The sequence below is a fragment of the Oncorhynchus keta genome, chromosome 27 (genome assembly GCF_023373465.1).
Source record: "Oncorhynchus keta strain PuntledgeMale-10-30-2019 chromosome 27, Oket_V2, whole genome shotgun sequence".
In the NCBI taxonomy this organism is placed as follows: domain Eukaryota; kingdom Metazoa; phylum Chordata; class Actinopteri; order Salmoniformes; family Salmonidae; genus Oncorhynchus; species Oncorhynchus keta.
In genome coordinates this window covers 4,815,496-4,837,896 of record NC_068447.1, presented here as the reverse complement: position 1 = coordinate 4,837,896, position 22,401 = coordinate 4,815,496, and the positions used below count along the sequence as shown (strand labels likewise).

Genomic DNA, 22,401 nt, shown 5'->3' with positions numbered 1-22,401 from the left:
TATATTATCTTATCATATCATGTCATATCATATCTTATCTTATCTTATCATGTCATATCATATCTTATATCATGTCATATCATATCTTATCTTATCTTATCATGTCATATCATATCGTATCTTATCTTATCATGTCATATCTTATCATATCATATCGTATCTTATCTTATCATGTCATATCTTATCATATCATGTCATATCATATCTTATCTTATCATGTCATATCATATCGTATCTTATCATGTCATATCTTATCTTATCATGTCATATCATATCTTATCTTATCTTATCATGTCATATCATATCTTATCTTATCATGTCATATCATATCGTATCTTATCTTATCATGTCATATCTTATCATATCATGTCATATCATATCGTATCTTATCTTATCATGTCATATCATATCTTATCTTATCATATCATACCATGTTTTATATCACATTTAGAATGCAGACGATGAGTCAGGAAGAGATTACTTGATGTCAAGTAAAAGAGACAATGACAGAAAGAGGAACAACACACACACACACACACACACACACACACACACACACACACACACACACACACACACACACACACAAAACACACACACACAAAACACGACTCACCCTGCAGCGGCAGGACCCGGTTGGCATGGATAATGATGCTGAGTTGTAGCACCAGCTGAGGAGCGTTCTTCAGGAAGGCCTCCAGCAGCCTCAGCATGGTGATGTCAGCACACTCAAACATCAACCTCCAGTGGAAGTGACCGCGGTTGCCGAGCCAACGGCTCTGGGCGCCCAGGTAGAGGGCGTGGACATACCTGTAGAGGGGGAGGGGAGGAGAAGGGGGACGTCAATCAATCAATCAATTAATGAATCAGATAACTTATTGATCAGTCAATCTGTCAATTAATGAATCAGATAACTTAGTGATCAGTCACTACTGTAGTGACTCTGGATAAGAGAGTCTGCTAAATAACTCACTACTGTAGTGACTCTGGATAAGAGTCTGTTAAATGACTCACTACTGTAGTGACTCTGGATCAGAGAGTCTGCTAAATGACTCACTACTGTAGTGACTCTGGATAAGAGAGTCTGTTAAATGACTCACTACTGTAGTGACTCTGGATAAGAGAGTCTGTTAAATGACTCACTACTGTAGTGACTCTGGATAAGAGAGTCTGTTAAATGACTCACTACTGTAGTGACTCTGGATCAGAGAGTCTGCTAAATGACTCACTACTGTAGTGACTCTGGATCAGAGTGTCCTTCAATGTAAGAAGGAGTAACCGTAGAGCGGAACCAGAGCGATGTGGACAAACATATATATCAACATAAATTGTCCCATTAACAATCACCCCATGTTAAACAAACCTACTTCATTTCAAACGTCACATTTCTCTAGTATAGGTGACTTATTGTAATGAACGATATCACCAGAAATTCAGGAGATAAGTGATTTTTTTGTGGTCGGTGTCGATAATTGTCAGTTTATCGTCCCAGCTCTAATACACTGTAGACCATAAGGGCATATAGGACATGTCAGGTGAGGCAGACAACTAAAGCTGAAGGCTCCAGTCTACAGAGGAACCCACAGAAACAGCCCACAGTCAGGAAACTCACATGGTAACATCATCATTTGAAGCGGGAAGTTTACATACACCTTAGCCAATTACATTTAAGCTCAGTTTTTCACAATTCCTGACATTTAATCCTCATAAAAATTCCCTGTCTTTGGTCAGTTAGGATCACTTTATTTTAAGAATGTGAAATGTCAGAGTGATTTATTTCAGTTTTTATTTCTATCATCACATTCCCAGTGGGTCAGACGTTTACTTACACTCAATTAGTATATGGTAGCATTGCCTTTAAATTGTTTAACTTGGGTCAAACATTTCGGGTAGCCTTCCACAATGTTTCCCTCAATAAATTGGGTGAATTTTGGCCCATTCCTCCTGACAGAGCTGGTGTAACTGAGTCAGGTTTGTAGGCCTCCTTGCTCGCACATATTCTTTTTCAGTTCTGCCCACAAATGTTCTAGGATTGAGGTCAGGGCTTTGTGAGGGCCACTCCAATACCTTGACTTTGTTGTCCTTAAGCCATTTTGCCACAACTTAGGAAGTATGCTTGGGGTCATTGTCCATTTGGAAGACCCATTTGGAAGTATGCTTGGGGTCATTGTCCATTTGGAAGACCCATTTACGACCAAGCTTTCACTTCCTGACTGATGCCTTGAGATGTTGCTTCAATATATCCACGTCATTTTAATTCCTCATGATTCCATCTATTTTGTGAAGTGCACCAGTCCCTCCTGCAGCAAAGCACCCCCACAACATGATGCTGCCATCCCCGTGCTTCACGGTTGGGATGGTGTTCTTTGGCTTGCAAGCCTCCCCCTTTTTCCTCCAAACATAACGATGGTCATTATGGCCAAACAGTTCTATTTTTGTTTCATCAGACCAGAGGACATTTCTCCAAAAAGTACGGTCTTTGTCCCCATGCGCAGTTGCAAACCGTAGTCTGGCTTTTTTGTGGCGGTTTTGGAGCAGTGGCTTCTTCCTTACTGAGCGGCCTTTCAGGTTATACAGGTCGATATAGGACTCGTTTTACTGTGGATTTAAATACTTTTGTACCTGTTTCCTCCAGCATCTTCACAAGGTCCTTTGCTGTTGTTCTGGGATTGATTTGTACTTTTCGCACCAAAGTACGTTCATCTCTAGGAGACAGAACGCGTCTTCTTCCTGAGAGGTATGATGGCTGCGTGGTCCCATGGTATTTATACTTGCGTACTATTGTTTGTACAGATGAACGTGGTACCTTCAGGCGTTTGGAAGTTGCTCCCAAGGATGAACCAGACTTATGGAGGTCTAACATTTTTCTTTCTGAGGTCTTGGCTGATTTCTTTTGATTTCCCCATTATGTCAACCAAAGAGGCACTGAGTTTGAAGGTAGGCTTTGAAATACATCCACAGGTACACCTCCAATTGACTCAAATTATGTCAATTAGCTTATCAGAAGCTTCTAAAGCCATGACATCATTTTCTGGAATTTTTCAAGCTGTTTAAAGGCGCAGTCAACTTAGTGTATGTAAATATGTGATCAATAACATCTGATAAATATGTGTATGGGACCAATAACATCTGTTAAATATGTGCATGGACCAATAACATCTGTTAAATATGGACCAATAACATCTGTTAAATATGTGTATGTGACCAATCACATCTGTTAAATATGGACCAATAACATCTGTTAAATATGTGTATGTGACCAATAACATCTGTTAAATATGGACCAATAACATCTGTTAAATATGTGTATGTGACCAATCACATCTGTTAAATATGGACCAATAACATCTGTTAAATATGTGTATGTGACCAATAACATCTGCTAAATATGTGTATGTGACCAATAACATCTACTAAATATGTGTATGGACGGTGTCAAAGACCCAGTCAAAGACCCAGTTAAAGACCCAGTTAAAGACCCAGTCAAAGACCCAGCCAAAGACCCAGTTAAAGACCCAGTTAAAGACCCAGTCAAAGACCCAGTTAAAGACCCAGTTAAAGACCCAGCCAAAGACCCAGTTAAAGACCCAGTTAAAGACCCAGTCAAAGACCCAGTCAAAGACCCAGTCAAAGACCCAGTTAAAGACCCAGTCAAAGACCCAGTCAAAGACCCAGCCAAAGACCCAGTTAAAGACCCAGTCAAAGACCCAGTTAAAGACCCAGTTAAAGACCCAGCCAAAGACCCAGTTAAAGACCCAGTCAAAGACCCAGTTAAAGACCCAGCCAAAGACCCAGTTAAAGACCCAGCCAAAGACCCAGTTAAAGACCCAGTTAAAGACCCAGTCAAAGACCCAGTTAAAGACCCAGTTAAAGACCCAGCCAAAGACCCAGTTAAAGACCCAGTCAAAGACCCAGTTAAAGACCCAGTTAAAGACCCAGCCAAAGACCCAGTTAAAGACCCAGCCAAAGACCCAGTCAACGACCGAACCAAAGACCCAGCCAAAGACCCCGTTAAAGACCCAGCCAAAGACCCAGTTAAAGACCCAGTCAAAGACCCAGTTAAAGACCCAGTCAAAGACCCAGCCAAAGACCCAGTCAAAGACCCAGCCAAAGACTCAGTAACAGACCCAGTCAAAGACCCAGCCGAAGACCCAGTTAAAGACCCAGTCAAAGACCCAGTTAAAGACCCAGCCAAAGACCCAGTTAAAGACCCAGCCAAAGACCCAGCCAAAGACCCAGTCAAAGACCCAGTTAAAGACCCAGCCAAAGACCCAGTCAAAGACCCAGTTAAAGACCCAGTTAAAGACCCAGCCAAAGACCCAGTCAAAGACCCAGTCAAAGACCCAGTTAAAGACCCAGTCAAAGACCCAGCCAAAGACCCAGCCAAAGACCCAGTCAAAGACCCAGTTAAAGACCCAGTCAAAGACCCAGTTAAAGACCCAGCCAAAGACCCAGTTAAAGACCCAGCCAAAGACCCAGCCAAAGACCCAGTCAAAGACCCAGCCAAAGACCCAGTCAAAGACCCAGTCAAAGACCCAGTTAAAGACCCAGTCAAAGACCCAGTTAAAGACCCAGTCAAAGACCCAGTTAAAGACCCAGTCAAAGACCCAGTTAAAGACACAGATAAAGACCCAGTCAAAGACCCAGCCAAAGACCCAGATAAAGACCCAGTTAAAGACCCAGTCAAAGACCCAGTTAAAGACCCAGTCAAAGACCCAGCCAAAGACCCAGTCAAAGACCCAGTCAAAGACCCAGTCAAAGACCCAGTTAAAGACCCAGTCAAAGACCCAGTTAAAGACCCAGTCAAAGACCCAGTTAAAGACCCAGTCAAAGACCCAGCCAAAGACCCAGTCAAAGACCCAGTCAAAGACCCAGTCAAAGACCCAGTTAAAGACCCAGTCAAAGACCCAGTTAAAGACCCAGTCAAAGACCCAGTTAAAGACCCAGTCAAAGACCCAGTTAAAGACACAGATAAAGACCCAGTCAAAGACCCAGCCAAAGACCCAGATAAAGACCCAGTTAAAGACCCAGTCAAAGACCCAGTTAAAGACCCAGTCAAAGACCCAGCCAAAGACCCAGTCAAAGACCCAGTCAAAGACCCAGTCAAAGACCCAGTTAAAGACCCAGTCAAAGACCCAGTTAAAGACCCAGTCAAAGACCCAGTTAAAGACCCAGTCAAAGACCCAGTTAAAGACCCAGTTAAAGACCCAGTCAAAGACCCAGCCAAAGACCCAGTAACAGACCCAGTCAAAGACCCAGCCGAAGACCCAGTTAAAGACCCAGTCAAAGACCCAGTTAAAGACCCAGCCAAAGACCCAGTTAAAGACCCAGCCAAAGACCCAGCCAAAGACCCAGTCAAAGACCCAGTTAAAGACCCAGCCAAAGACCCAGTCAAAGACCCAGTTAAAGACCCAGTTAAAGACCCAGTCAAAGACCCAGTTAAAGACCCAGTTAAAGACCCAGCCAAAGACCCAGTCAAAGACCCAGTCAAAGACCCAGTTAAAGACCCAGTCAAAGACCCAGTTAAAGACCCAGACAAAGACCCAGCCAAAGACCCAGCCAAAGACCCAGTCAAAGACCCAGTTAAAGACCCAGTCAAAGACCCAGTTAAAGACCCAGCCAAAGACCCAGTTAAAGACCCAGCCAAAGACCCAGTTAAAGACCCAGCCAAAGACCCAGTCAAAGACCCAGCCAAAGACCCAGTCAAAGACCCAGTTAAAGACCCAGTCAAAGACCCAGTCAAAGACCCAGTCAAAGACCCAGTCAAAGACCCAGTTAAAGACCCAGTTAAAGACCCAGTTAAAGACCCAGTCAAAGACCCAGTCAAAGACCCAGTTAAAGACCCAGTCAAAGACCCAGTTAAAGACCCAGATAAAGACCCAGTTAAAGACCCAGTTAAAGACCCAGATAAAGACCCAGTTAAAGACCCAGTCAAAGACCCAGTTAAAGACCCAGTCAAAGACCCAGTTAAAGACCCAGCCAAAGACCCAGTTAAAGACCCAGCCAAAGACCCAGTTAAAGACCCAGATAAAGACCCAGTTAAAGACCCAGATAAAGACCGTACCAAAGACAAAGACCTTTGGTCAATAAATCTCCTGTGTGGTGCATTCATTGGTCAATAAATCTACTGTGTGGTGCATTCATTGGTCAATAAATCTCCTGTGTGGTGCATTCATTGGTCAATAAATCTACTGTGTGGTGCATTCATTGGTCAATAAATCTACTGTGTGGTGCATTCATTGGTCAATAAATCTACTGTGTGGTGCATTCATTGGTCAATAAATCTACTGTGTGGTGCATTCATTGGTCAATAAATCTACTGTGTGGTGCATTCATTGGTCAATAAATCTACTGTGTGGTGCATTCATTGGTCAATAAATCTACAGTGTGGTGCATTCATTGGTCAATAAATCTACAGTGTGGTGCATTCATTGGTCAATAAATCTACTGTGTGGTGCATTCATTGGTCAATAAATCTACTGTGTGGTGCATTCATTGGTCAATAAATCTACTGTGTGGTGCATTCATTGGTCAATAAATCTACTGTGTGGTGCATTCATTGGTCAATAAATCTACTGTGTGGTGCATTCATTGGTCAATAAATCTACTGTGTGGTGCATTCATTGGTCAATAAATATACAGTGTGGTGCATTTATTGGTCAATAAATCTACTGTGTGGTGCATTCATTGGTCAATAAATCTACTGTGTGGTGCATTCATTGGTCAATAAATCTACTGTGTGGTGCATTCATTGGTCAATAAATCTCCTGTGTGGTGCATTCATTGGTCAATAAATCTACTGTGTGGTGCATTCATTGGTCAATAAATCTACTGTGTGGTGCATTCATTGGTCAATAAATCTACTGTGTGGTGCATTCATTGGTCAATAAATCTACTGTGTGGTGCATTCATTGGTCAATAAATCCCTGTGTGGTGCATTCATTGGTCAATAAATCTACTGTGTGGTGCATTCATTGGTCAATAAATCTACAGTGTGGTGCATTCATTGGTCAATAAATCTACTGTGTGGTGCATTCATTGGTCAATAAATCTACAGTGTGGTGCATTCATTGGTCAATAAATCCCTGTGTGGTGCATTCATTGGTCAATAAATCTACTGTGTGGTGCATTCATTGGTCAATAAATCTCCTGTGTGGTGCATTCATTGGTCAATAAATCTACTGTGTGGTGCATTCATTGGTCAATAAATCTACTGTGTGGTGCATTCATTGGTCAATAAATCTACTGTGTGGTGCATTCATTGGTCAATAAATCTACTGTGTGGTGCATTCATTGGTCAATAAATCTACAGTGTGGTGCATTCATTGGTCAATAAATCTCCTGTGCTGTGCATTCATTGGTCAATAAATCTACAGTGTGGTGCATTCATTGGTCAATAAATCTACAGTGTGGTGCATTCATTGGTCAATAAATCTACAGTGTGGTGCATTCATTGGTCAATAAATCTACTGTGTGGTGCATTCATTGGTCAATAAATCTACTGTGTGGTGCATTCATTGGTCAATAAATCTACAGTGTGGTGCATTCATTGGTCAATAAATCTACAGTGTGGTGCATTCATTGGTCAATAAATCTCCTGTGTGGTGCATTCATTGGTCTTTAAATCTACTGTGTGGTGCATTCATTGGTCAATAAATCTACTGTGTGGTGCATTCATTGGTCAATAAATCTCCAGTGTGGTGCATTCATTGGTCAATAAATCTCCTGTGCTGTGCATTCATTGGTCAATAAATCTACAGTGTGGTGCATTCATTGGTCAATAAATCTACTGTGTGGTGCATTCATTGGTCTTTAAATCTACTGTGTGGTGCATTCATTGGTCTTTAAATCTACTGTGTGGTGCATTCATTGGTCAATAAATCTACTGTGTGGTGCATTCATTGGTCAATAAATCTACTGTGTGGTGCATTCATTGGTCAATAAATCTACAGTGTGGTGCATTCATTGGTCAATAAATCTACTGTGTGGTGCATTCATTGGTCAATAAATCTACAGTGTGGTGCATTCATTGGTCAATAAATCTACTGTGTGGTGCATTCATTGGTCAATAACTCTACAGTGTGGTGCATTCATTGGTCAATAAATCTACTGTGTGGTGCATTCATTGGTCAATAAATCTACAGTGTGGTGCATTCATTGGTCAATAAATCTACTGTGTGGTGCATTCATTGGTCAATAAATCTACAGTGTGGTGCATTCATTGGTCAATAAATCTACAGTGTGGTGCATTCATTGGTCAATAAATCTACTGTGTGGTGCATTCATTGGTCAATAAATCTACAGTGTGGTGCATTCATTGGTCAATAAATCTACAGTGTGGTGCATTCATTGGTCAATAAATCTACTGTGTGGTGCATTCATTGGTCAATAAATCTACTGTGTGGTGCATTCATTGGTCAATAAATCTACTGTGTGGTGCATTCATTGGTCAATAAATCTACTGTGTGGTGCATTCATTGGTCAATAAATCTACTGTGTGGTGCATTCATTGGTCAATAAATCTACTGTGTGGTGCATTCATTGGTCAATAAATCTACTGTGTGGTGCATTCATTGGTCAATAAATCTACTGTGTGGTGCATTCATTGGTCAATAAATCTACTGTGTGGTGCATTCATTGGTCAATAAATCTACTGTGTGGTGCATTCATTGGTCAATAAATCTACTGTGTGGTGCATTCATTGGTCAATAAATCTCCAGTGTGGTGCATTCATTGGTCAATAAATCTACTGTGTGGTGCATTCATTGGTCAATAAATCTACTGTGTGGTGCATTCATTGGTCAATACATCTCCTGTGTGGTGCATTCATTGGTCAATAAATCTACTGTGTGGTGCATTCATTGGTCAATAAATCTACTGTGTGGTGCATTCATTGGTCAATAAATCTACTGTGTGGTGCATTCATTGGTCAATAAATCTACTGTGTGGTGCATTCATTGGTCAATAAATCTCCTGTGTGGTGCATTCATTGGTCAATAAATCTACTGTGTGGTGCATTCATTGGTCAATAAATCTACTGTGTGGTGCATTCATTGGTCAATAAATCTACTGTGTGGTGCATTCATTGGTCAATAAATCTACTGTGTGGTGCATTCATTGGTCAATAAATCTACTGTGTGGTGCATTCATTGGTCAATAAATCTCCAGTGTGGTGCATTCATTGGTCAATACATCTCCTGTGCTGTGCATTCATTGGTCAATAAATCTACAGTGTGGTGCATTCATTGGTCAATAAATCTACAGTGTGGTGCATTCATTGGTCAATAAATCTACTGTGTGGTGCATTCATTGGTCAATAAATCTACTGTGTGGTGCATTCATTGGTCAATAAATCCCCTGTGTGGTGCATTCATTGGTCAATAAATCTACTGTGTGGTGCATTCATTGGTCAATAAATCTACAGTGTGGTGCATTCATTGGTCAATAAATCCCTGTGTGGTGCATTCATTGGTCAATAAATATACTGTGTGGTGCATTCATTGGTCAATAAATCTCCTGTGTGGTGCATTCATTGGTCAATAAATCTACTGTGTGGTGCATTCATTGGTCAATAAATCTACTGTGTGGTGCATTCATTGGTCAATAAATCTACTGTGTGGTGCATTCATTGGTCAATAAATCTACTGTGTGGTGCATTCATTGGTCAATAAATCTCCAGTGTGGTGCATTCATTGGTCAATAAATCTACTGTGTGGTGCATTCATTGGTCAATAAATCTACTGTGTGGTGCATTCATTGGTCAATACATCTCCTGTGTGGTGCATTCATTGGTCAATAAATCTACTGTGTGGTGCATTCATTGGTCAATAAATCTACAGTGTGGTGCATTCATTGGTCAATAAATCTACTGTGTGGTGCATTCATTGGTCAATAAATCCCTGTGTGGTGCATTCATTGGTCAATAAATCTACTGTGTGGTGCATTCATTGGTCAATAAATCTACAGTGTGGTGCATTCATTGGTCAATAAATCTACAGTGTGGTGCATTCATTGGTCAATAAATCTACTGTGTGGTGCATTCATTGGTCAATAAATCTCCTGTGTGGTGCATTCATTGGTCAATAAATCTACAGTGTGGTGCATTCATTGGACAATAAATCTACTGTGTGGTGCATTCATTGGTCAATAAATCTACTGTGTGGTGCATTCATTGGTCAATAAATCTACAGTGTGGTGCATTCATTGGTCAATAAATCTACTGTGTGGTGCATTCATTGGTCAATAAATCTACAGTGTGGTGCATTCATTGGTCAATAAATCTACTGTGTGGTGCATTCATTGGTCAATACATCTCCTGTGTGGTGCATTCATTGGTCAATAAATCTACTGTGTGGTGCATTCATTGGTCAATAAATCTACAGTGTGGTGCATTCATTGGTCAATAAATCTACAGTGTGGTGCATTCATTGGTCAATAAATCCCTGTGTGGTGCATTCATTGGTCAATAAATCTACTGTGTGGTGCATTCATTGGTCAATAAATCTCCTGTGTGGTGCATTCATTGGTCAATAAATCTACTGTGTGGTGCATTCATTGGTCAATAAATCTACTGTGAGGTGCATTCATTGGTCAATAAATCTACTGTGTGGTGCATTCATTGGTCTATAAATCTACTGTGTGGTGCATTCATTGGTCTTTAAATCTACTGTGTGGTGCATTCATTGGTCAATAAATCTACTGTGTGGTGCATTCATTGGTCAATAAATCTACAGTGTGGTGCATTCATTGGTCAATAAATCTCCTGTGCTGTGCATTCATTGGTCAATAAATCTACAGTGTGGTGCATTCATTGGTCAATAAATCTACTGTGTTGTGCATTCATTGGTCAATAAATCTACAGTGTGGTGCATTCATTGGTCAATAAATCTACTGTGTGGTGCATTCATTGGTCAATAAATCTACAGTGTGGTGCATTCATTGGTCAATAAATCTACTGTGTGGTGCATTCATTGGTCAATAAATCTACAGTGTGGTGCATTCATTGGTCAATAAATCTACTGTGTGGTGCATTCATTGGTCAATAAATCTACAGTGTGGTGCATTCATTGGTCAATAAATCTACAGTGTGGTGCATTCATTGGTCAATAAATCCCCTGTGTGGTGCATTCATTGGTCAATAAATATACTGTGTGGTGCATTCATTGGTCAATAAATCTCCTGTGTGGTGCATTCATTGGTCAATAAATCTACTGTGTGGTGCATTCATTGGTCAATAAATCTACTGTGTGGTGCATTCATTGGTCAATAAATCTCCTGTGTGGTGCATTCATTGGTCAATAAATCTACTGTGTGGTGCATTCATTGGTCTATAAATCTCCTGTGTGGTGCATTCATTGGTCAATAAATCTACTGTGTGGTGCATTCATTGGTCAATAAATCTACTGTGTGGTGCATTCATTGGTCAATACATCTCCTGTGTGGTGCATTCATTGGTCAATAAATCTACTGTGTGGTGCATTCATTGGTCTTTAAATCTCCTGTGTGGTGCATTCATTGGTCAATAAATCTACTGTGTGGTGCATTCATTGGTCAATAAATCTACAGTGTGGTGCATTCATTGGTCAATAAATCTACTGTGTGGTGCATTCATTGGTCAATAAATCCCTGTGTGGTGCATTCATTGGTCAATAAATCTACTGTGTGGTGCATTCATTGGTCAATAAATCTACAGTGTGGTGCATTCATTGGTCAATAAATCTACAGTGTGGTGCATTCATTGGTCAATAAATCTACTGTGTGGTGCATTCATTGGTCAATAAATCTCCTGTGTGGTGCATTCATTGGTCAATAAATCTACAGTGTGGTGCATTCATTGGTCAATAAATCTACTGTGTGGTGCATTCATTGGTCAATAAATCTACTGTGTGGTGCATTCATTGGTCAATAAATCTACTGTGTGGTGCATTCATTGGTCAATAAATCTACAGTGTGGTGCATTCATTGGTCAATAAATCTACTGTGTGGTGCATTCATTGGTCAATAAATCTCCTGTGTGGTGCATTCATTGGTCAATAAATCTACTGTGTGGTGCATTCATTGGTCAATAAATCTACTGTGTGGTGCATTCATTGGTCAATAAATCTACAGTGTGGTGCATTCATTGGTCAATAAATCTACAGTGTGGTGCATTCATTGGTCAATAAATCTACTGTGTGGTGCATTCATTGGTCAATAAATCTACTGTGTGGTGCATTCATTGGTCAATAAATCTACTGTGTGGTGCATTCATTGGTCAATAAATCTACTGTGTGGTGCATTCATTGGTCAATAAATCTACTGTGTGGTGCATTCATTGGTCAATAAATCTACTGTGTGGTGCATTCATTGGTCAATAAATCTACTGTGTGGTGCATTCATTGGTCAATAAATCTACAGTGTGGTGCATTCATTGGTCAATAAATCTACTGTGTGGTGCATTCATTGGTCAATAAATCTACAGTGTGGTGCATTCATTGGTCAATAAATCCCCGATGTGGTGCATTCATTGGTCAATAAATCTACTGTGTGGTGCATTCATTGGTCAATAAATCTACTGTGAGGTGCATTCATTGGTCAATAAATCTCCTGTGTGGTGCATTCATTGGTCAATAAATCTACTGTGTGGTGCATTCATTGGTCTTTAAATCTACTGTGTGGTGCATTCATTGGTCAATAAATCTACTGTGTGGTGCATTCATTGGTCTTTAAATCTACTGTGAGGTGCATTCATTGGTCAATAAATCTACTGTGTGGTGCATTCATTGGTCTTTAAATCTACTGTGTGGTGCATTCATTGGTCAATAAATCTCCTGTGTGGTGCATTCATTGGTCAATAAATCTACTGTGTGGTGCATTCATTGGTCAATAAATCTACAGTGTGGTGCATTCATTGGTCAATAAATCTACTGTGTGGTGCATTCATTGGTCAATAAATCTACAGTGTGGTGCATTCATTGGTCAATAAATCTCCTGTGTGGTGCATTCATTGGTCAATAAATCTACTGTGTGGTGCATTCATTGGTCAATAAATCTACTGTGTGGTGCATTCATTGGTCAATAATCTACAGTGTGGTGCATTCATTGGTCAATAAATCTACTGTGTGGTGCATTCATTGGTCAATAAATCTAATGTGTGGTGCATTCATTGGTCAATAAATCTACAGTGTGGTGCATTCATTGGTCAATAAATCTACTGTGTGGTGCATTCATTGGTCAATAAATCTACAGTGTGGTGCATTCATTGGTCAATAAATCTACAGTGTGGGTCAATAAATCTACTGTGTGGTGCATTCATTGGTCAATAAATCTACTGTGTGGTGCATTCATTGGTCAATAAATCTCCTGTGTGGTGCATTCATTGGTCAATAAATCTACTGTGTGGTGCATTCATTGGTCTTTAAATCTACTGTGTGGTGCATTCATTGGTCAATAAATCTACTGTGTGGTGCATTCATTGGTCTTTAAATCTACTGTGTGGTGCATTCATTGGTCAATAAATCTACTGTGTGGTGCATTCATTGGTCATTAAATCTACTGTGTGGTGCATTCATTGGTCTTTAAATCTACTGTGTGGTGCATTCATTGGTCAATAAATCTACTGTGTGGTGCATTCATTGGTCTTTAAATCTCCTGTGTGGTGCATTCATTGGTCAATAAATCTACTGTGTGGTGCATTCATTGGTCAATAAATCTACTGTGTGGTGCATTCATTGGTCAATAAATCTACTGTGTGGTGCATTCATTGGTCAATAAATCTACTGTGTGGTGCATTCATTGGTCAATAAATCTCCTGTGTGGTGCATTCATTGGTCAATAAATCTACTGTGTGGTGCATTCATTGGTCAATAAATCTACTGTGTGGTGCATTCATTGGTCAATAAATCTACTGTGTGGTGCATTCATTGGTCAATAAATCTACTGTGTGGTGCATTCATTGGTCAATAAATCTACAGTGTGGTGCATTCATTGGTCAATAAATCTACTGTGTGGTGCATTCATTGGTCAATAAATCTACTGTGTGGTGCATTCATTGGTCAATAAATCTACAGTGTGGTGCATTCATTGGTCAATAAATCTACTGCGTGGTGCATTCATTGGTCAATGAATCTACAGTGTGGTGCATTCATTGGTCAATAAATCTACTGTGTGGTGCATTCATTGGTCAATAAATCTACAGTGTGGTGCATTCATTGGTCAATAAATCTACTGTGTGGTGCATTCATTGGTCAATAAATCTACAGTGTGGTGCATTCATTGGTCAATAAATCTACTGTGTGGTGCATTCATTGGTCAATAAATCTACTGTGTGGTGCATTCATTGGTCAATAAATCTACTGTGTGGTGCATTCATTGGTCAATAAATCTACTGTGTGGTGCATTCATTGGTCAATAAATCTACAGTGTGGTGCATTCATTGGTCAATAAATCTACAGTGTGGTGCATTCATTGGTCAATAAATCTACTGTGTGGTGCATTCATTGGTCAATAAATCTACTGTGTGGTGCATTCATTGGTCAATAAATCTCCAGTGTGGTGCATTCATTGGTCAATAAATCTACTGCGTGGTGCATTCATTGGTCAATAAATCTAATGTGTGGTGCATTCATTGGTCAATAAATCTACAGTGTGGTGCATTCATTGGTCAATAAATCTACTGTGTGGTGCATTCATTGGTCTTTAAATCTCCTGTGTGGTGCATTCATTGGTCAATAAATCTACTGTGTGGTGCATTCATTGGTCAATAAATCTACAGTGTGGTGCATTCATTGGTCAATAAATCTACTGTGTGGTGCATTCATTGGTCAATAAATCTACAGTGTGGTGCATTCATTGGTCAATAAATCTCCTGTGTGGTGCATTCATTGGTCAATAAATCTACAGTGTGGTGCATTCATTGGTCAATAAATCTCCTGTGTGGTGCATTCATTGGTCAATAAATCTACAGTGTGGTGCATTCATTGGTCAATAAATCTCCTGTGTGGTGCATTCATTGGTCAATAAATCTACAGTGTGGTGCATTCATTGGTCAATAAATCTACTGTGTGGTGCATTCATTGGTCAATAAATCTACAGTGTGGTGCATTCATTGGTCAATAAATCTACAGTGTGGTGCATTCATTGGTCAATAAATCTACTGTGTGGTGCATTCATTGGTCAATAAATCTACGGTGTGGTGCATTCATTGGTCAATAAATCTACTGTGTGGTGCATTCATTGGTCAATAAATCTCCTGTGTGGTGCATTCATTGGTCAATAAATCTACTGTGTGGTGCATTCATTGGTCAATAAATCTACTGTGTGGTGCATTCATTGGTCAATAAATCTACTGTGTGGTGCATTCATTGGTCAATAAATCTACTGTGTGGTGCATTCATTGGTCAATAAATCTACTGTGTGGTGCATTCATTGGTCAATAAATCTACTGTGTGGTGCATTCATTGGTCAATAAATCTACTGTGTGGTGCATTCATTGGTCAATAAATCTACTGTGTGGTGCATTCATTGGTCAATAAATCTACAGTGTGGTGCATTCATTGGTCAATAAATCTACAGTGTGGTGCATTCATTGGTCAATAAATCTCCTGTGTGGTGCATTCATTGGTCAATAAATCTCCTGTGTGGTGCATTCATTGGTCAATAAATCTACAGTGTGGTGCATTCATTGGTCAATAAATCTCCTGTGTGGTGCATTCATTGGTCAATAAATCTACTGTGTGGTGCATTCATTGGTCAATAAATCTACTGTGTGGTGCATTCATTGGTCAATAAATCTACTGTGTGGTGCATTCATTGGTCAATAAATCTCCTGTGTGGTGCATTCATTGGTCTTTAAATCTACTGTGTGGTGCATTCATTGGTCAATAAATCTCCTGTGCTGTGCATTCATTGGTCAATAAATCTACAGTGTGGTGCATTCATTGGTCAATAAATCTACTGTGTGGTGCATTCATTGGTCAATAAATCTACTGTGTGGTGCATTCATTGGTCAATAAATCTACTGTGTGGTGCATTCATTGGTCAATAAATCTACTGTGTGGTGCATTCATTGGTCAATGAATCTAATGTGTGGTGCATTCATTGGTCAATAAATCTACAGTGTGGTGCATTCATTGGTCAATAAATCTACTGTGTGGTGCATTCATTGGTCAATAAATCTACAGTGTGGTGCATTCATTGGTCAATAAATCTACAGTGTGGTGCATTTATTGGTCAATAAATCTACTGTGTGGTGCATTCATTGGTCTTTAAATCTCCTGTGTGGTGCATTCATTGGTCAATAAATCTACTGTGTGGTGCATTCATTGGTCAATAAATCTACTGTGTGGTGCATTCATTGGTCAATAATTCTACAGTGTGGTGCATTCATTGGTCAATAAATCTACTGTGTGGTGCATTCATTGGTCAATAAATCTACTGTGTGGTGCATTCATTGGTCAATAAATCTCCTGTGTGGTGCATTCATTGGTCTTTAAATCTACTGTGTGGTGCATTCATTGGTCTTTAAATCTACTGTGTGGTGCATTCATTGGTCAATAAATCTACTGTGTGGTGCATTCATTGGTCAATAAATCTACTGTGTGGTGCATTCATTGGTCAATAAATCTACAGTGTGGTGCATTCATTGGTCAATAAATCTACTGTGTGGTGCATTCATTGGTCAATAAATCTACAGTGTGGTGCATTCATTGGTCAATAAATCTACTGTGTGGTGCATTCATTGGTCAATAAATCTACAGTGTGGTGCATTCATTGGTCAATAAATCTACTGTGTGGTGCATTCATTGGTCAATAAATCTACAGTGTGGTGCATTCATTGGTCAAAAAATCTACTGTGTGGTGCATTCATTGGTCAATAAATCTACAGTGTGGTGCATTCATTGGTCAATAAATCTACAGTGTGGTGCATTCATTGGTCAATAAATCTACTGTGTGGTGCATTCATTGGTCAATAAATCTACAGTGTGGTGCATTCATTGGTCAATAAATCTACAGTGTGTGCATTCATTGGTCAATAAATCTACAGTGTGGTGCATTCATTGGTCAATAAATCTCCTGTGTGGTGCATTCATTGGTCAATAAATCTCCTGTGTGGTGCATTCATTGGTCAATAAATCTACTGTGTGGTGCATTCATTGGTCAATAAATCTCCTGTGTGGTGCATTCATTGGTCAATAAATCTACTGTGTGGTGCATTCATTGGTCAATAAATCTACTGTGTGGTGCATTCATTGGTCAATAAATCTACTGTGTGGTGCATTCATTGGTCAATAAATCTCCTGTGTGGTGCATTCATTGGTCTTTAAATCTACTGTGTGGTGCATTCATTGGTCAATAAATCTCCTGTGCTGTGCATTCATTGGTCAATAAATCTACAGTGTGGTGCATTCATTGGTCAATAAATCTACTGTGTGGTGCATTCATTGGTCAATAAATCTACTGTGTGGTGCATTCATTGGTCAATAAATCTCCTGTGTGGTGCATTCATTGGTCAATAAATCTACTGCGTGGTGCATTCATTGGTCAATGAATCTAATGTGTGGTGCATTCATTGGTCAATAAATCTACAGTGTGGTGCATTCATTGGTCAATAAATCTACTGTGTGGTGCATTCATTGGTCAATAAATCTACAGTGTGGTGCATTCATTGGTCAATAAATCTACAGTGTGGTGCATTTATTGGTCAATAAATCTACTGTGTGGTGCATTCATTGGTCTTTAAATCTCCTGTGTGGTGCATTCATTGGTCAATAAATCTACTGTGTGGTGCATTCATTGGTCAATAAATCTACTGTGTGGTGCATTCATTGGTCAATAATTCTACAGTGTGGTGCATTCATTGGTCAATAAATCCCCTGTGTGGTGCATTCATTGGTCAATAAATCTACTGTGTGGTGCATTCATTGGTCAATAAATCTCCTGTGTGGTGCATTCATTGGTCTTTAAATCTACTGTGTGGTGCATTCATTGGTCTTTAAATCTACTGTGTGGTGCATTCATTGGTCAATAAATCTACTGTGTGGTGCATTCATTGGTCAATAAATCTACTGTGTGGTGCATTCATTGGTCAATAAATCTACAGTGTGGTGCATTCATTGGTCAATAAATCTACTGTGTGGTGCATTCATTGGTCAATAAATCTACAGTGTGGTGCATTCATTGGTCAATAAATCTACTGTGTGGTGCATTCATTGGTCAATAAATCTACAGTGTGGTGCATTCATTGGTCAATAAATCTACTGTGTGGTGCATTCATTGGTCAATAAATCTACAGTGTGGTGCATTCATTGGTCAATAAATCTACTGTGTGGTGCATTCATTGGTCAATAAATCTACAGTGTGGTGCATTCATTGGTCAATAAATCTACAGTGTGGTGCATTCATTGGTCAATAAATCTACTGTGTGGTGCATTCATTGGTCAATAAATCTACAGTGTGGTGCATTCATTGGTCAATAAATCTACAGTGTGGTGCATTCATTGGTCAATAAATCTACTGTGTGGTGCATTCATTGGTCAATAAATCTACTGTGTGGTGCATTCATTGGTCAATAAATCTACTGTGTGGTGCATTCATTGGTCAATAAATCTACTGTGTGGTGCATTCATTGGTCAATAAATCTACTGTGTGGTGCATTCATTGGTCAATAAATCTACTGTGTGGTGCATTCATTGGTCAATAAATCTACTGTGTGGTGCATTCATTGGTCAATAAATCCCTGTGTGGTGCATTCATTGGTCAATAAATCTACTGTGTGGTGCATTCATTGGTCAATAAATCTACAGTGTGGTGCATTCATTGGTCAATAAATCCCTGTGTGGTGCATTCATTGGTCAATAAATCTACTGTGTGGTGCATTCATTGGTCAATAAATCTCCTGTGTGGTGCATTCATTGGTCAATAAATCTACTGTGTGGTGCATTCATTGGTCAATAAATCTACTGTGTGGTGCATTCATTGGTCTTTAAATCTACTGTGTGGTGCATTCATTGGTCTTTAAATCTACTGTGTGGTGCATTCATTGGTCAATAAATCTACTGTGTGGTGCATTCATTGGTCAATAAATCTACTGTGTGGTGCATTCATTGGTCAATAAATCTACAGTGTGGTGCATTCATTGGTCAATAAATCTACTGTGTGGTGCATTCATTGGTCAATAAATCTACAGTGTGGTGCATTCATTGGTCAATAAATCTACTGTGTGGTGCATTCATTGGTCAATAAATCTACAGTGTGGTGCATTCATTGGTCAATAAATCTACTGTGTGGTGCATTCATTGGTCAATAAATCTACAGTGTGGTGCATTCATTGGTCAATAAATCTACTGTGTGGTGCATTCATTGGTCAATAAATCTACAGTGTGGTGCATTCATTGGTCAATAAATCTACAGTGTGGTGCATTCATTGGTCAATAAATCTACTGTGTGGTGCATTCATTGGTCAATAAATCTACAGTGTGGTGCATTCATTGGTCAATAAATCTACAGTGTGGTGCATTCATTGGTCAATAAATCTACTGTGTGGTGCATTCATTGGTCAATAAATCTACTGTGTGGTGCATTCATTGGTCAATAAATCTACTGTGTGGTGCATTCATTGGTCAATAAATCTACTGTGTGGTGCATTCATTGGTCAATAAATCTACTGTGTGGTGCATTCATTGGTCAATAAATCTACTGTGTGGTGCATTCATTGGTCAATAAATCTACTGTGTGGTGCATTCATTGGTCAATAAATCTACTGTGTGGTGCATTCATTGGTCAATAAATCTACTGTGTGGTGCATTCATTGGTCAATAAATCTACTGTGTGGTGCATTCATTGGTCAATAAATCTACTGTGTGGTGCATTCATTGGTCAATAAATCTCCAGTGTGGTGCATTCATTGGTCAATAAATCTACTGTGTGGTGCATTCATTGGTCAATAAATCTACTGTGTGGTGCATTCGTTGGTCAATACATCTCCTGTGTGGTGCATTCATTGGTCAATAAATCTACTGTGTGGTGCATTCATTGGTCAATAAATCTACTGTGTGGTGCATTCATTGGTCAATAAATCTACTGTGTGGTGCATTCATTGGTCAATAAATCTACTGTGTGGTGCATTCATTGGTCAATAAATCTCCTGTGTGGTGCATTCATTGGTCAATAAATCTACTGTGTGGTGCATTCATTGGTCAATAAATCTACTGTGTGGTGCATTCATTGGTCAATAAATCTACTGTGTGGTGCATTCATTGGTCAATAAATCTACTGTGTGGTGCATTCATTGGTCAATAAATCTACTGTGTGGTGCATTCATTGGTCAATAAATCTCCAGTGTGGTGCATTCATTGGTCAATACATCTCCTGTGCTGTGCATTCATTGGTCAATAAATCTACAGTGTGGTGCATTCATTGGTCAATAAATCTACAGTGTGGTGCATTCATTGGTCAATAAATCTACTGTGTGGTGCATTCATTGGTCAATAAATCTACTGTGTGGTGCATTCATTGGTCAATAAATCCCCTGTGTGGTGCATTCATTGGTCAATAAATCTACTGTGTGGTGCATTCATTGGTCAATAAATCTACAGTGTGGTGCATTCATTGGTCAATAAATCCCTGTGTGGTGCATTCATTGGTCAATAAATATACTGTGTGGTGCATTCATTGGTCAATAAATCTCCTGTGTGGTGCATTCATTGGTCAATAAATCTACTGTGTGGTGCATTCATTGGTCAATAAATCTACAGTGTGGTGCATTCATTGGTCAATAAATCTACTGTGTGGTGCATTCATTGGTCAATAAATCTACAGTGTGGTGCATTCATTGGTCAATAAATCTACGATGTGGTGCATTCATTGGTCAATAAATCTACTGTGTGGTGCATTCATTGGTCAATAAATCTACTGTGTGGTGCATTCATTGGTCAATAAATCTACTGTGTGGTGCATTCATTGGTCAATAAATCTACTGTGTGGTGCATTCATTGGTCAATAAATCTACTGTGTGGTGCATTCATTGGTCAATAAATCTACTGTGTGGTGCATTCATTGGTCAATAAATCTACTGTGTGGTGCATTCATTGGTCAATAAATCCCCTGTGTGGTGCATTCATTGGTCAATAAATCTACTGTGTGGTGCATTCATTGGTCAATAAATCTACAGTGTGGTGCATTCATTGGTCAATAAATCCCTGTGTGGTGCATTCATTGGTCAATAAATCTACTGTGTGGTGCATTCATTGGTCAATAAATCTCCTGTGTGGTGCATTCATTGGTCAATAAATCTACTGTGTGGTGCATTCATTGGTCAATAAATCTACTGTGTGGTGCATTCATTGGTCTTTAAATCTACTGTGTGGTGCATTCATTGGTCTTTAAATCTACTGTGTGGTGCATTCATTGGTCAATAAATCTACTGTGTGGTGCATTCATTGGTCAATAAATCTACTGTGTGGTGCATTCATTGGTCAATAAATCTACAGTGTGGTGCATTCATTGGTCAATAAATCTACTGTGTGGTGCATTCATTGGTCAATAAATCTACAGTGTGGTGCATTCATTGGTCAATAAATCTACTGTGTGGTGCATTCATTGGTCAATAAATCTACAGTGTGGTGCATTCATTGGTCAATAAATCTACTGTGTGGTGCATTCATTGGTCAATAAATCTACAGTGTGGTGCATTCATTGGTCAATAAATCTACTGTGTGGTGCATTCATTGGTCAATAAATCTACAGTGTGGTGCATTCATTGGTCAATAAATCTACAGTGTGGTGCATTCATTGGTCAATAAATCTACTGTGTGGTGCATTCATTGGTCAATAAATCTACAGTGTGGTGCATTCATTGGTCAATAAATCTACAGTGTGGTGCATTCATTGGTCAATAAATCTACTGTGTGGTGCATTCATTGGTCAATAAATCTACTGTGTGGTGCATTCATTGGTCAATAAATCTACTGTGTGGTGCATTCATTGGTCAATAAATCTACTGTGTGGTGCATTCATTGGTCAATAAATCTACTGTGTGGTGCATTCATTGGTCAATAAATCTACTGTGTGGTGCATTCATTGGTCAATAAATCTACTGTGTGGTGCATTCATTGGTCAATAAATCTACTGTGTGGTGCATTCATTGGTCAATAAATCTACTGTGTGGTGCATTCATTGGTCAATAAATCTACTGTGTGGTGCATTCATTGGTCAATAAATCTACTGTGTGGTGCATTCATTGGTCAATAAATCTCCAGTGTGGTGCATTCATTGGTCAATAAATCTACTGTGTGGTGCATTCATTGGTCAATAAATCTACTGTGTGGTGCATTCATTGGTCAATACATCTCCTGTGTGGTGCATTCATTGGTCAATAAATCTACTGTGTGGTGCATTCATTGGTCAATAAATCTACTGTGTGGT

General features: G+C 39.5%; 1 pseudogene; it reads right to left on the bottom strand.

Annotated features, from left to right (window-relative positions):
* Positions 1–22,401, bottom strand: part of LOC127912367 (XK-related protein 7-like) — a 126,782-nt pseudogene that overhangs the window by 21,067 nt on the left and 83,314 nt on the right.